This window comes from Orcinus orca, chromosome X (genome assembly GCF_937001465.1).
Source record: "Orcinus orca chromosome X, mOrcOrc1.1, whole genome shotgun sequence".
NCBI lineage: Eukaryota > Metazoa > Chordata > Mammalia > Artiodactyla > Delphinidae > Orcinus > Orcinus orca.
The window spans coordinates 102586098-102599490 of NC_064580.1; the positions used below are offsets into that span (position 1 = coordinate 102586098).

Consider the following 13393-nt stretch of genomic DNA (forward strand, 5'->3'; position numbering starts at 1 on the left):
ACAGGATTTTTAAAAAAAGAAATTCCAAATTGTAAAAGAAAAATTCAAGATTTTTCCTTCCTATCTAGGGATAAAAACCTCAGTTCAGTCTACCTCTCATGTGGGAAAAAAACGCAGTTCTTCCCTCCTGCTTCTCCTTTCCTTTACACAGACACCCTACTCACAAAGAACACTTCACTTCTGACACCTCCAGTCATCAAATATGTGGAGGTTTTCCCCCACACTAAGCAATTCTCTGTAAAACCAACTGGGTGTCCTATAATTTAATTTGAATCTAACACTATCTACCTGGAGATAGTGTCAGGTCCCATAGGTTAAGGGCTCAGTCCCACAAGACTGCTCCCACCACACTTCAGATGCCAATTATAAGTAGTAAGTCTCCATGTTACCCACAACTTCCGTCCAATTTAGCTAAAATCAGAGGTTCCCATGACCCCCCTCCTCAGGCTTGATTAATTTGCTATAACAATTCACAGAACTTAGGAAAACACTTACTTACATTTACCAGTTTATTAAAGAATATAAAGGCTACAGATGAACAGCCAGATAAAGAGATACATAGGGCAAGGTCTGGGAGGGTCCCAAGTGCAGGAGTTTCTGTCCCTGTGGAATTGGAATGTGTCATCCTCCCTGTATGGATGTGTTCACCAACCTGGAAGTTCCCCGAACCCCCTACTATTGGGGTTTTATGAAGGCTTCCATAAATATTATGGGCATGATCCATGATTAACTCCATTTCCAGGGCCTCTCCTCTCTCTGGAGAATGTGGGGGGAGCTGAAAATCCCAAGATTTTAATCATGGCTTGGTCTTTCTGGTGACCAGCCCCCATCCAAGAGCCCACCCAGAACCACCTCAGTAGAACAAAAGACATTCTTCATTGCTCTTATCACTTAGGAATCTACAAGGGTTTTATAAGCCCTGTGCCAGGGATGGGGTCGAAGATAGACAGAGGAAGAGGTGCTCCTAGTGTTTTTATCACTTAGAAAATTGCAAGCGTTTTAGGAGTTCTGTGCCAGGACCCAGGACAGAGACCAATATATATTTTCTATTATCTATTATATTATCTATTATCATAAATGTAAACATATTGCTGTCAAGTATCAAAAACAAAAAAAATCTTAAAGCGGCCAGAGAGAAAAGATAGATTATTATAAAAGAATAACAAACTGACAGCAGGCATCTCAAAAGCAACAATAAAAGCCAGAAGAAAATAAATAATATCTTCAAAGTGTTGAGAGAAAATCGTTGTCAACTTGGAATTGTGTAACTAGCAAAACTATCTATCAACAATAAGAGCAGGGACTTCCCTGGTGGTGCAGTGGTTAGGGATCCATGCTCCTGATGCAGGGGGCCCGGGTTCATTCCCTGGTGGGGGAGCTGGATCCCGCATGCATGCTGCAACTGGGAGTTCACATGCCGCAACTGGGGAGCCTGCCTGCCGCAACTACCACCCAGTGCAACCAAATAAACAAATAAATATTTTTTTAAAAGAGCAAAATAAAAACATTTTCAGACAAATGAAAATTACAAGTTTTACCAAAAGACCTTCACTAAAGGAAATTTCTAATGAATAAACTTAAGAAAGAAGAAAACTGAACCCAGAAGAAAGGTCTGATATTAAAGAAGAAATTACTTGTTAGGAAATTAGAAAATATGTGTTCAAAGCCAAACAAGCATTGGCTGTATGAAACAATAATAACAATATATAGTTTGGATAAGGTGGAGGTATGATACTGGACAAGTACAACTGCGGGGGTATGGGGTTTCAGTGGAGTTAAAGCATTCTAAAGTTCTTGTTTCAATTTGGAAGAGGGTAGAAATGTTCATTTTATTAGTAAAGAGATTTTGTTTAGTCAAGATGCATGTTAAAAATTCAAGAGTAACAGTAAAAGAAAAAAAATGTTTAAATCTGAATAAATTAGCATCCCCCAAACTACAATGGGTGCAAACACAAAAAAGCCCTAAGAAAAGACTGCTCTCTCTATCTAAAGGACCAGGAAAGGAGCAGGCTAGTAAGACAGAAAAACTTTTAAACAATAACTACCTGCAGCAGCCAAACATCATAGAAAAAACTGGCCCTATCCCCACCCCCATTGGCAAAGGGCAAGTGGCAAGCCTAGACTTCTATCCTCTCGCCAGGCTGTAACAAAGCTTCACTATACTCTCTCCAGGGTGGTACCAGAGAAGGCTGAGTAGGGTGGCAGGACTTTCATTTCTGGTAGGTGATCATGAGAGAAAGCCCCCAAAAGGTATAAGTAGAGACCATAGGGAGAGCCTGGCAATAACAAAACATGTCTCCTCCTCCTTGCTGGGGTAGTGTCAAGAGGCTTGGCAGAAGGACAGGACTTTCACCACTGCCCAGCGGTAATGAAGCCACTCATTACCCCTACCACGGTGTCATTGGAGACCATGTGGTGAGCAGCTAATGAGGTATGAGTGGGGAGCCAGAATTCCCACACCCACCTAGCACTAGCAAGGAGCAAACTCCCCTCCCATGATTGTCAACAGAGGCCAAGTGGGGAACCTAGACTCCTACAACCCACCTGGCAGTAACAAAGCAGTGCCCCTCTTCCCTTGCCAGAGTGATGTCAGAGAAAGCCATCTAAAAGAGGAAGTTTAAATAAGATAGAGTCTCATAACATAATACCAACAATGTCTAGGTTTCAATAAATAAATAAATAATCTCTCCACATACCAAGAACCAGAAAGCTATCAAGCTGAATTAAAAACAGAATCAATAGATGCCAATAACAAGATGACAGAGATATTAGAATTATGTAACAAAAAGTTTAAAGCAGCTATTATAAAAATGATTCTATAAGCAAATATAAACGTACTTGAAACAAATGAAAAAAAAAGAAAACCTTAGCAAAGAAATAGAAGAATAAAAAAGAACCAAATGGAAGGGCTTACCTGGTGGCGCAGTGGCTGAGAATCTGCCTGCCAATGCAGGGGACACGGGTTCGAGCCCTGGTCCAGGAAGATCCCACATGCCGCGGAGCAACTAAGCCCATGCACCACAACTACTGAGTCTGTGCTCTAGGACCCATGTGCCACAACCACTGAGCCCATGTGCCACAGCTACTGAAGCCCATGTGCCTAGAGCCCGTGCTCTGCCACAAGAGAAGCCACTGCAATGAGAAGCCCGTGCACCAACAAAGAGTAGCTCCCGCTCACCACAACTAGAGAAAGCCCTCACGCAGCAAGGAAGACCCAACTCAGCCAAAATAAATTTTAAAAAAAAGAACCAAATGGAATATTTGGAACTGAATGCACTATACAGCAGAATGAAGGAGACAGAGGAAAAAATATCAGTGAACTCGAAGATAGAACAATGAAAATTACCCAAATTGAACAAGAGAGAAAATAAATGGAAAAAAAATTAACAGAGCTTCCTAGGACTATAACAAAAGCTATAACATTCATGTCATGAGAATCCCAGGAGAGGAAAAAGAGGACAAGGCTGAAAAAGTACTTGAAGAAATAATGGCTGAAAACTTCTCAAATTTGGCAAAAGATATAAACCTACAGATTCAAGAAGTGAACTCCAAACAGAATAAACTCTAAAGAATTTCACACCAGGACACATCATAGTCAAACTTCTGAAAACTAATAACAAACACAAAGTTCTTAAAAGCAGCAAGCGAAACAACACCTTACCTATAAGGAAACACAATTTGAACGACAGTAGATTTCTCACCTGAAGCCATGCAGGCCGAAGGAAGTTGCATGATGTATTTCATAGGCTGAAAGAAAAAAAAAAACAACTGTCAACCTGAATCCTGTATCCAACAAAAATATCCTCCAGGAATGAAGAGGAAATCAAGACATTCTCAGATGAAGGACAGACACTAAGAGAATTTGTCCCCAGCTGCCCTTCCCTAAAGAATGGCTTAAGGAAGTTCTCTAAATGAATAGGAAATGATTTTTTTTAAAGAAATCTTGGAACATCAGAAAGAATATGGTAAGGAAAACTATGGATAAATAGAATTTACTTCTCCTTTGGAGTCTTCTAAATTATGTTGGAGGGTGGGAGCAAAATTATTACCCTGTGTGATGTAGTTTTAAATATATGTAAATACCTAAGACAAATATAGTGTAAATGGGGAAGTGTAAAAGGACATAAAGGGAGATAAAGTCTCTATACTTCACTTGAACTGGTAAAATGAAGACACCAATAGTCTGTAATAAGTTATATGTACATAATATAATACCTAGAACAATGACTAAAAAAGCTACCCAAAGGGATACACTCAAAATAGCCATACATAAATTAAGATGGAATTCTAAAAATGTTCAAGTAACCCACAAGAAGGCAGGAAATAAGAAATCAGAAGAAATAAAAAAGAGACAAAGAAAACAAAAAATAAAATTGCAGAATTAATTCCAAAATAGCAATAATTACATTAAAGTTAAATGGTATAAATATACCAATTAAAAAACAGAGACCTTTGTATGGTGACAGATTGTAACTAAACTTATCATGGTGATTATTTTGTAATATACAGAAATATCGAGTCACTATGTTGTGCACCAGGAACTAACATTGTGTTGCAAGTTAGCTATACTTTAAAAACAAACAAACAACAAACTCATAGAAAAAGAGATCAAATTTGTGGTTACCAGAGGCAGGAGGTGGAAGGAAGGAGAATTGGATGAAGGTGGTCAAGGAGTACAAACTTCCAGTTACATGATAAATAAGTACTAGGGATGCAACATATAACATGATAAATATAATTAGCACTGCTGTGTGTTACATATGTAAGTTGTTAAGAGAGTAAATTCCAAGAGTTCTCATCACAAGGAAAAAAATTTTTTTTCTTTTATTTTGTATCTATATGAAACAATGGATGTTCACTAAACTTATTTTGGTAATCATTTCATGATGTATGTAAGTCAAATCATTATACTGTACACCTTAAATTTATACAGTGCTGCATGTCAATTATATCTCAATTTAAAAAGACAGGGAAACTGTCAGAGTGAGTTAAGAAACATGACCCAACTATATGCTATTTACAAGAAGCTCATGTTAGCTATAATAACATAATTAGGTGGAAAGTAGAAGGATGGAAAAAGTTATATCATACAAACATTAATCAAAAGAAAGCAAGAGTGGCTATATTAATATCAGAATATATATAAAGAAAATATGTATGCTAATATACATTAGCAATATACACATTATATATAATAGACAATTTTATTATTTACATATTATATATTAAATTAAATATATACCAATATATAAGTAAATAATAATAATACATATATAGACAGAGTGAAATATAAAATAGATTTCAGATCCAAAAGATTTAACTGAAACAGAGGATATTATATAATGATAAAAGGGCCAATCCATCAAGATACAGCATTCCTAAATGTGGATGCACCAAACAATAGAGCTGCAAAACGTGTGAAGCAAAAACTTATTAAACTAAAAGCAGAAATAGACAAATCTACAATTATAGTTGGAAATTTCAACACCCCTCTCTCAGTGATTGATAGAACAACTAGACAGAAAATCAGCAAGGATATAGAAGAACTCAACAACACCGTCAACCAATCGGATCTAATCAACATCCATAGAACATTCCACCCAACAGCAGGATGCACAATTTCTTCATATACCCATGGAACATATATCAAGATAGGCCCTATCCCAGGCCATGAAACAAACCTTAACAAATTTAAAAGAACTGAAATCACAGAGTATGTTATCCAACTGCAGTGGAATCAAACTAGAAATAAGTAATAGAACAATAACAAGAAAATCTGCAAACACTTGGAAACTAAGCAACATACTTCTAAACAATTCATGGATCAGAGGGGAAGTTTCAAGGGAAATTTAAAAATATATTGATGTTGAGGGACTTCCCTTGTGGTCCAGTGGTTAAGACTCCGTGCTCCCAGTGCAGGGGGCCTGGGTTCGATCTCTGGTCAGGGAACTAGATCCCACATGCCACAAATAAAGATCCTGCGTGCTGCAACTAAAAGATCCTGCATGCCGCAACTAAAGATCCTGCATGCCACAGTGAAGATCAAAGATCATGCATACCATGACTAAGACCCAGCGCAGCCAAATAAATAATAAATATTTTTTAAAAATAAAGAAAGGATTGTTGTAAATATATATATATATATGTTGAAATGAATGAAAATGAAAACACAACATATCAAAATCTGTGGGACACAGCTAAAGCAGTGCTGAGAGAGAAATTTTTAGCACTAATTGCATATAATAATGGAAAAGGAAAAGTCTGAAATCAGTAACCCAAGTTCCCACCTCAAGGACCTAGCAAAAGAAGGACAAAATAAATCCAAAGCAAGTAGAAGGAAAGAAATAATAAAGATAAGAGCAGAAAGCAATGAAATGAAAACAGAAAAACAATAGAAAAAAATCAATGAAACAAAGAGCTGGTTTTTTAGAAAGATCAAAAAAATTGGCAAACCTCTAGTAAGACTGATAACAAAAGAGAATACACATATTATATTACATACCCTACAGACATCAAAAGGATAACAAGGAAATATTATGAACCATTCTACACGCAAATTTGTTAATTTAGGTGAAATGAACCAACTCCTCCAAAAACAAAAATTAACACCATTCATCCAATATGAAGTAGATCATTTGAATAACCCTATTACTATAAGGAAACTTCATTGGCAATTAGAAGACTTCAATTTAAAAAAAAAGGAAATCTGCAGGTCCAGATGGTTTCACTAGACTATTCTACCAAACACAAGGAAGAATTAACACCAATTCTACAGAATCTCTTCCAGAAAAAAGAGAAAGGGGCATTGCCCAAATCATATTTCCCTAATACAAAAACTATATATAGTACAAAAAGAGAAAATTATAGGCCAATATTCTTATTACTATAGATGCAAAAATTCTAAAAAATGTTAGCAAATAGAATTCAATAATATACAGAAAGAATTATAGAATTCAATAATATACAGAAAGAATTATACAGTGTGAACAAGCAGAATTTATTCCAGGAATGCAATGCTAACTCAGTATTTGAAAATCAAGGAATGTAATCCTCCATACAAACAAGTTAAAGAAGAAAAATCACATGATCATATCAATAGATGCAGAAAAAGAATTTGACAAAATCCAACACCCATTCATGAAAAAAAATCTCAGAAAAAATAAGAATATAGGGGGACTTCCTCAACTTGATAAAGAAATCTACAAAAACCCTATGGCTAACATCATACTTAATGGTGAGAAACTAGATGTTTTCCTCCTAAGGTCAGGAACAAGGCAAGGATATCTGCTCTTAACCACTCTTATTCATCATGGTGCTGGAAATTCTAGCCAGTGAAATAAGGCAAAAACGGAAATAAAAGGCAGACAGATAGGAAAGGAGGAAATAAAACTGTCCCTATTTGTAGACACGATTGTCTACGTAGAAAATCCCAAGGAAGCTACCAAAGAACTCTTAGGACAAATAAATGAGCTCAGCAAAGTTTCAGTATACAAGATAAATACATAGAAATCTACTGAATTTCTATATAATAGTAATGACATGGACACCAAAATTCAAATACAATACCATTTACAATCGCTCAAAAAATAATTAAATGATTAGGTATAATTCTAACAAAACATGTACAGGACTTGCATGCTGAAAATTACAAAATGCTGATAAAATAAATCAAAGATCTAAACAAAACTTCATGGATTGGAAGACTCAACATAGTAAAGAAGTCAATTCTCTTCCAAATTGATATACAGATTTAATGCAATTCCTATCAAAATCTAAGCAGGATTTCTTATAGATATAAATAAGATTATTCCATAGGGCTTCCCTGATGGCGCAGTGGTTGAGAGTCCGCCTGCCGATGCAGGGGACACGGGTTCGTGCCCCGGTCCGGGAAGATCCCACATGCCGCGGAGCGGCTGGGCCCGTGAGCCATGGCCGCTGAGCCTGCACGTCCAGAGCCTGTGCTCCGCAACGGGAGAGGCCACGACAGTGAGAGGCCCACGTACCGCAAAAAAAAAAAAAAAAAAAAAAGATTATTCCATAAATTATATAGAAAAACAAAGTAACTAGAATAGCTAAAACAATTCTGAACAAGAATAAAGTGGGAAGAATCAGTCTACATGATTTCAAAGCTTATTATAAAGCTACAGTAATCAGGACTGTGTGATATTGGTGGAGGGACAGACACATAGATCAGTGAAATGAAATCGAGAACCCAGAATTAGACTCACTCAAATACGCCCAACTGATTTTTGACAAAGGTGCAAAAGCAATCCAATAAAAGAAAGATAGCCTTTTCAACAAATGACACTGGAGCAATTGGTCATCCGTCAGCAAAAATGAAACTCAATCTAAGTCTCATGATTTATACAAATATTAACTCAAAATGGATCAGGGATTTAAATGTAAAACTATAAAACTTTTAGAAAAAACACATAGGAGAAAATCTTTGGGATCTGGAGTAGGCAAAGAGATTTGACACTAAAAGCAGGATTCATAAAAGGAAAAATTGATAAGTTGGGCTTCACCAAAACGAAAAACTTTTGCTCTGTGAAAGATACAATTAAGAACATGAAAAGACAAGCTACAGAATGGGAGAAAATATTTGCAAACCACAATATGCCAAAGGACTAATATTCAGAATGTATTTTTTTAAAAAAAAAACAACTCTGAAAACACACACACACAAAAAAAAAATCCATTAGAAAAATGGGCAAAAGACATTGAAGAGACATTTCACCAAAGAGGATATACCTATGACAAAGAAGTACATGAAAATATGTTTAAAATCATTAGCCACTAGGGAGATGGAAATCAAAATGGTGAGATATTACTGCTATCAGAAGGGTGAAAATAAAAAATAATGACAACACCCAAATACCAGCAAGGATGTAAAGAAACTATCATTTGGACATTGCTGGTGGGGAAAATGGCACAGCCACTCTGTAAAACACTTTGGTAATTTCTTAAAAAACTAAAAATGCAACCATTATATGACTCAGCAGTTGCACTCCTGGGCATCTATCCCAGAGAAATGAAAACTTATGTTCACACAAAAACCTATACAAGAATGTTTATAGCAGTTTTATTCATAATAGTAAAAATCTGGAAATAACCCAGATGTCCTTCAATAGGTGGATAGTTAAACTGTGTTACATTCATACTATGGAATGATACTCAGCAGCAAAATGGAACGAATGTCACCTCACATCCATTAGGATGGCTACTATAAAAAAAAAAACAGAAGTGTTGGTGAGGATGTGGAGAAATTGGAACCATAGTACAATGTTTATGGTATTGTAAAATGGTGCAACCACTATGGAGAACAATATGGAAGTTCCTCAAAAATTTAAAACTAGAACTACCAAATGATCTAGCAATCTCACTTTGGATATATATCCAAAAGAATTGAAAGCAGGGTCTCAAAGAGATATTTTCACACCCACATTCATAGCAGCAGATGGAAGCAACCCAAATGTCCATCGATGGACAAATGAATAAACAAAATGTGATATATACATACAATGGCATATTATTCAGCCTTTAAAAAAAAAAAGGAAGGAAATCGTGGCACATGCTACAACATGGAAGAACCTTAAGGACACTATGATAAATAAAATTAGCCAGTTACAAAAGACAAATACTCTATGACTCCACTTATATGAGGTATCTAAAGTAGTCAAATTCGCTGAAACAGAAAGTAGGACGGTGGTTAACCGGGGCTTGTAGGGAGGAGGGAATGGGGAGTCGTCATCTAATGGGTATAGAGTTTCAGTTTTGCAAGACAAAAAGAGTTCTGGAGATTGGTTGCACAATGTGAATGTACTTAACAAGGCTGAACTGTACACATAACACTGGTTAAGGTGGTAAATTTTTGTTATGTATATTTTACCACAATTAAATTTTTTTAAAAAGACTTTCATCATATAACTTTAAACTTGTGTCTCATTTCCAATACCTGCCTACCTAATATACTACAAATCCTTATTTTATATAAACCCAGCAATTATTCTGAACAAAAATATTGCACAATATTGTCCATGTTAAGAAAAAGCATTTTGTTAAATGTATACATTTTAAATATACCACAATTTTTAACCCTTACTTGGCATTTATTTTCTAATATATCCTGAAGATTAAAACTGGCCTTGTTTCTCCTCTTCAAACACCTCTTTTTCAACCACCTTTCCCTTTCCCCAAACTATGTTCTAATAACTATGTTCTAATTCTTCACCTGTCTATTGCCCCCATTCCGCTTCTTTGTATAGAATCCTCACCCTAGGGATCCTCAACTCAGGACCCTGTCATTTCTGTCTCCCATCCCTACTCAGCCTGCATTCATCTGATTGAGCCAGAACTGAAGACCAGGGAAGCCACTAGCTGCTTGGACGTGGGGAATTTCCAGTCCTGCTTGTCAGGAACTGGCATGGAATGCTCTAGAACTGGGGTAAGGAGTGCTGAGTTAGAAGGTAGCAAGACTCAGAACAGACTTTTGTATGAGGCTGAAGTCAAAGCTTAGGAACTACCTCCAAAGTGAGGAGGAAAAAGTTGATGATAGAGTTGGCTAAAGCTCTCAGTAAACATTGGTGGGACAGGTCCCTTTGTCTGAAACAGAATCACAGTTACTGTTAGGAAACCACATAGCCCACAAATAAAGGGACAATTGGTTGGGTCAATGCTGTACCCCTAATAAATATGAGTCCTTAGTAGAGGTCAGGATAGATAGAAATGGATTCCAAATATACACTTAGATAACTATTAGCTTTACAAAGCAGAGGCTGGACCAGAGAAGCCTGATCTGAATCCCATCGAAGCATGTCACTCCAAATTGTTCTGCAGCTGGTAGGAAAAGACACAGCCATAGTTTCATGGGTGTCCCTGGCCAATTACATCCAGAACCAGCTCCCCATCTCTTTGTGATCACAAGGCTAGCTTCAAGGGAGTACAACTTGTGCGGTCACACAGGGCCCCCACTCAGAAGGGGCTTGATTTAATGCTACACTACTGCCATCTTGAAATTCTTAATAATTTTATCTTTGAATTTATGTTTTGTAAGTATAGTTCAATGGGACAATAGATCATGCTCATAAGCAGAGTAGGTATGTGGGATAAAGAAAAAAAGCTTTACATTTTAGTACCTTTAACAGCAATTTTTTCCTTGCTTTTGAAAAAAGCATTTTCATTCTGCAATGGGCCTAGCCAATCAGGCAGCCAGTCCCCCATGACCACATTTTCCCTGCAAGACACACCAACTGCCTCAAATCTGCCAACCAGATTCTCTAGCTCTCCTTCAAGGAACCTGGAACTTTATGGTACTTTGTGCTTTTTTTCCCCTTAAATTCACAAAATATATTTATTAGAGGAAAATTAGAAAATATGTTAATCAAAAAGAAAAATATATAAAAATCATTGCTAATCCCAAGATCCAGAGATAACCACTCTCAATATTTTGGTATATATCCTGTTTATATGCACATGTACTCATTTTTATAAAAACAAATGTTAAGTCACAAGATTTAGTAATCTGCTCTTTTACAATATTAATATATTAAAAACATTTTTATGCCACTAAATATATACATATTTATTTTCAAAAGGAAATAAATGTCAATTTTTCTAATTATAAAAATAATATTAGCTCATTGGGAGAAAACATCAGGCAACAGAGAAATGTATAAATAAGAGTGAAATTTCTACTTAATCTCACCATCCATAGATAATCACTGCTAACAATTTGCTGCAGATACTTTGAGACTTCCTTCTGTGTGTGTGTGTGTGTGTGTGTGTGTGTGTGTGTGCGCGTGCACACATGTGTGTGAGTAAATACACACATATAAGTTTTATATTAAATACACATATTTAAACAAATATGGGATCACACTGTGTATAGTCATATAGTCTTTTTTATTTTCCTATAGAATATGGATATATTTCTATGTGAATATAGATCACTATATACTTTTACATAAATGAGATTATCCTATATATAATACTCTTCATCCTGATTTTATCTCCTAACAATATGACTTAGATGTCTTTCCCATTCCAATACATACAGACTTCTCTTATTCTTTGTAATGACTGAAGAGTTATTAAACTAAGAGTTGTTAACACTCATTGTATATATTTATTATAATGTAACCATTCCTCAGATGATTAAACATTCAGCTTGTTTCCAGTTTTTCAATTTTTAAAACAATACTATGATGAACATTCGGTTACATATATGTGTGTATATGAGTGCGTATGTTTGGACCCGTCCAATTATTTCTTCAGAATAAACTACTAGATGTGTAATGGCTGGATTAAAGGATATGAACATAAAATTTATACTTTACAGTTCATATTGAGCAACTATGTGTAGCCTCTTTATTTTTTTCTTCTTTTTCTTCTTTATTTTTTTCTTTCTAAAGTTTCTTTAAACCCCTATCCCTCTGGATGATACAGGAGGCATACAGACATAAACTTGCCAATTAAGGATATCCTTAATTCTTCAAGTTTAAAAAATAATATTTTTCTATTTCAAATAATCTCCTTTGGTTAAATGCCCAGACTTTCAAGGTTTCTCTCCCTTCTCCTTCCCAAGATGTCGTCATGGCAATTGAGTGTGGGATCCTGGCCGCTGGCTGTCCTTTGAGTCTCAGCTGGTCCTTTGCTCCATGCTGTCTGTGGGTACCTTCCGAAGCTCATGGCGGTTGGTGCTGATATCTTTACCTAGTCTGGTTTTTGAGACTAATGATGTCTACCTTCTTGGTTCTACCGTGTGGCATGAGGTTATTGGTATAGGACATTGGTATGACAGGCATGACTATTGTCCCTACGACTCATCTCTAGAGGTTGGTCACCCACAGCCTCTGCTTGGTGTCATCTCATCCTAGTTTCATTTGGGAAGCAAGCTGGCCCATATCCCAGTAACTTTTCCGAGCCTTCTCCAGGCCCCAGCTATGCCAATCTTAGTGCCATGGGAAACAAGGGAATGCCTTTTTCCTTCTTCCAACTTACTATGCCATCATGCCATTTTAAACTTCTTATCTGGGTAGCATCATAATGGACACAATACTTCTCTAGGGGAATTTACCATTTTCCAGTCTGAACCTGGGGATACAAAGAGCTGTCTCTACTGCTCTAATAATCTCTCAAACTTATTTGGGACCACCCCCTTCTCCTTCCTAGGCAGTCCCCTCTAGGAATCAGAAAGGGCTATATTTTACTTCTTCCTATCTGGACGAGACAAAAATGTCCCTTCCTTCTCAAGGTGGCATTTACTCTCTCCATTCCCTAGGAACTTAATGATGGAAAGCTATCAGATTATCAAAAAGGAAACACACTGAGAGGTATTTCAAAAAATATCCATGTCACATACATTTTAAGGCCTTAATACATGTTACCAAATTAC

At 36.4% G+C, this 13393-nt stretch overlaps 1 long non-coding RNA gene across 1 annotated transcript in view; it reads right to left on the reverse strand.

Annotated features, from left to right (window-relative positions):
• The window catches only part of LOC117198504 (uncharacterized), a 134901-nt gene that overhangs the window by 89012 nt on the left and 32496 nt on the right, over positions 1–13393 (reverse strand). Inside the window, exon 3 of the long non-coding RNA XR_007474791.1 lies at positions 3662–3747. This is a non-coding gene — a long non-coding RNA (uncharacterized LOC117198504). The remainder of the gene's footprint in view (positions 1–3661; positions 3748–13393) is intronic.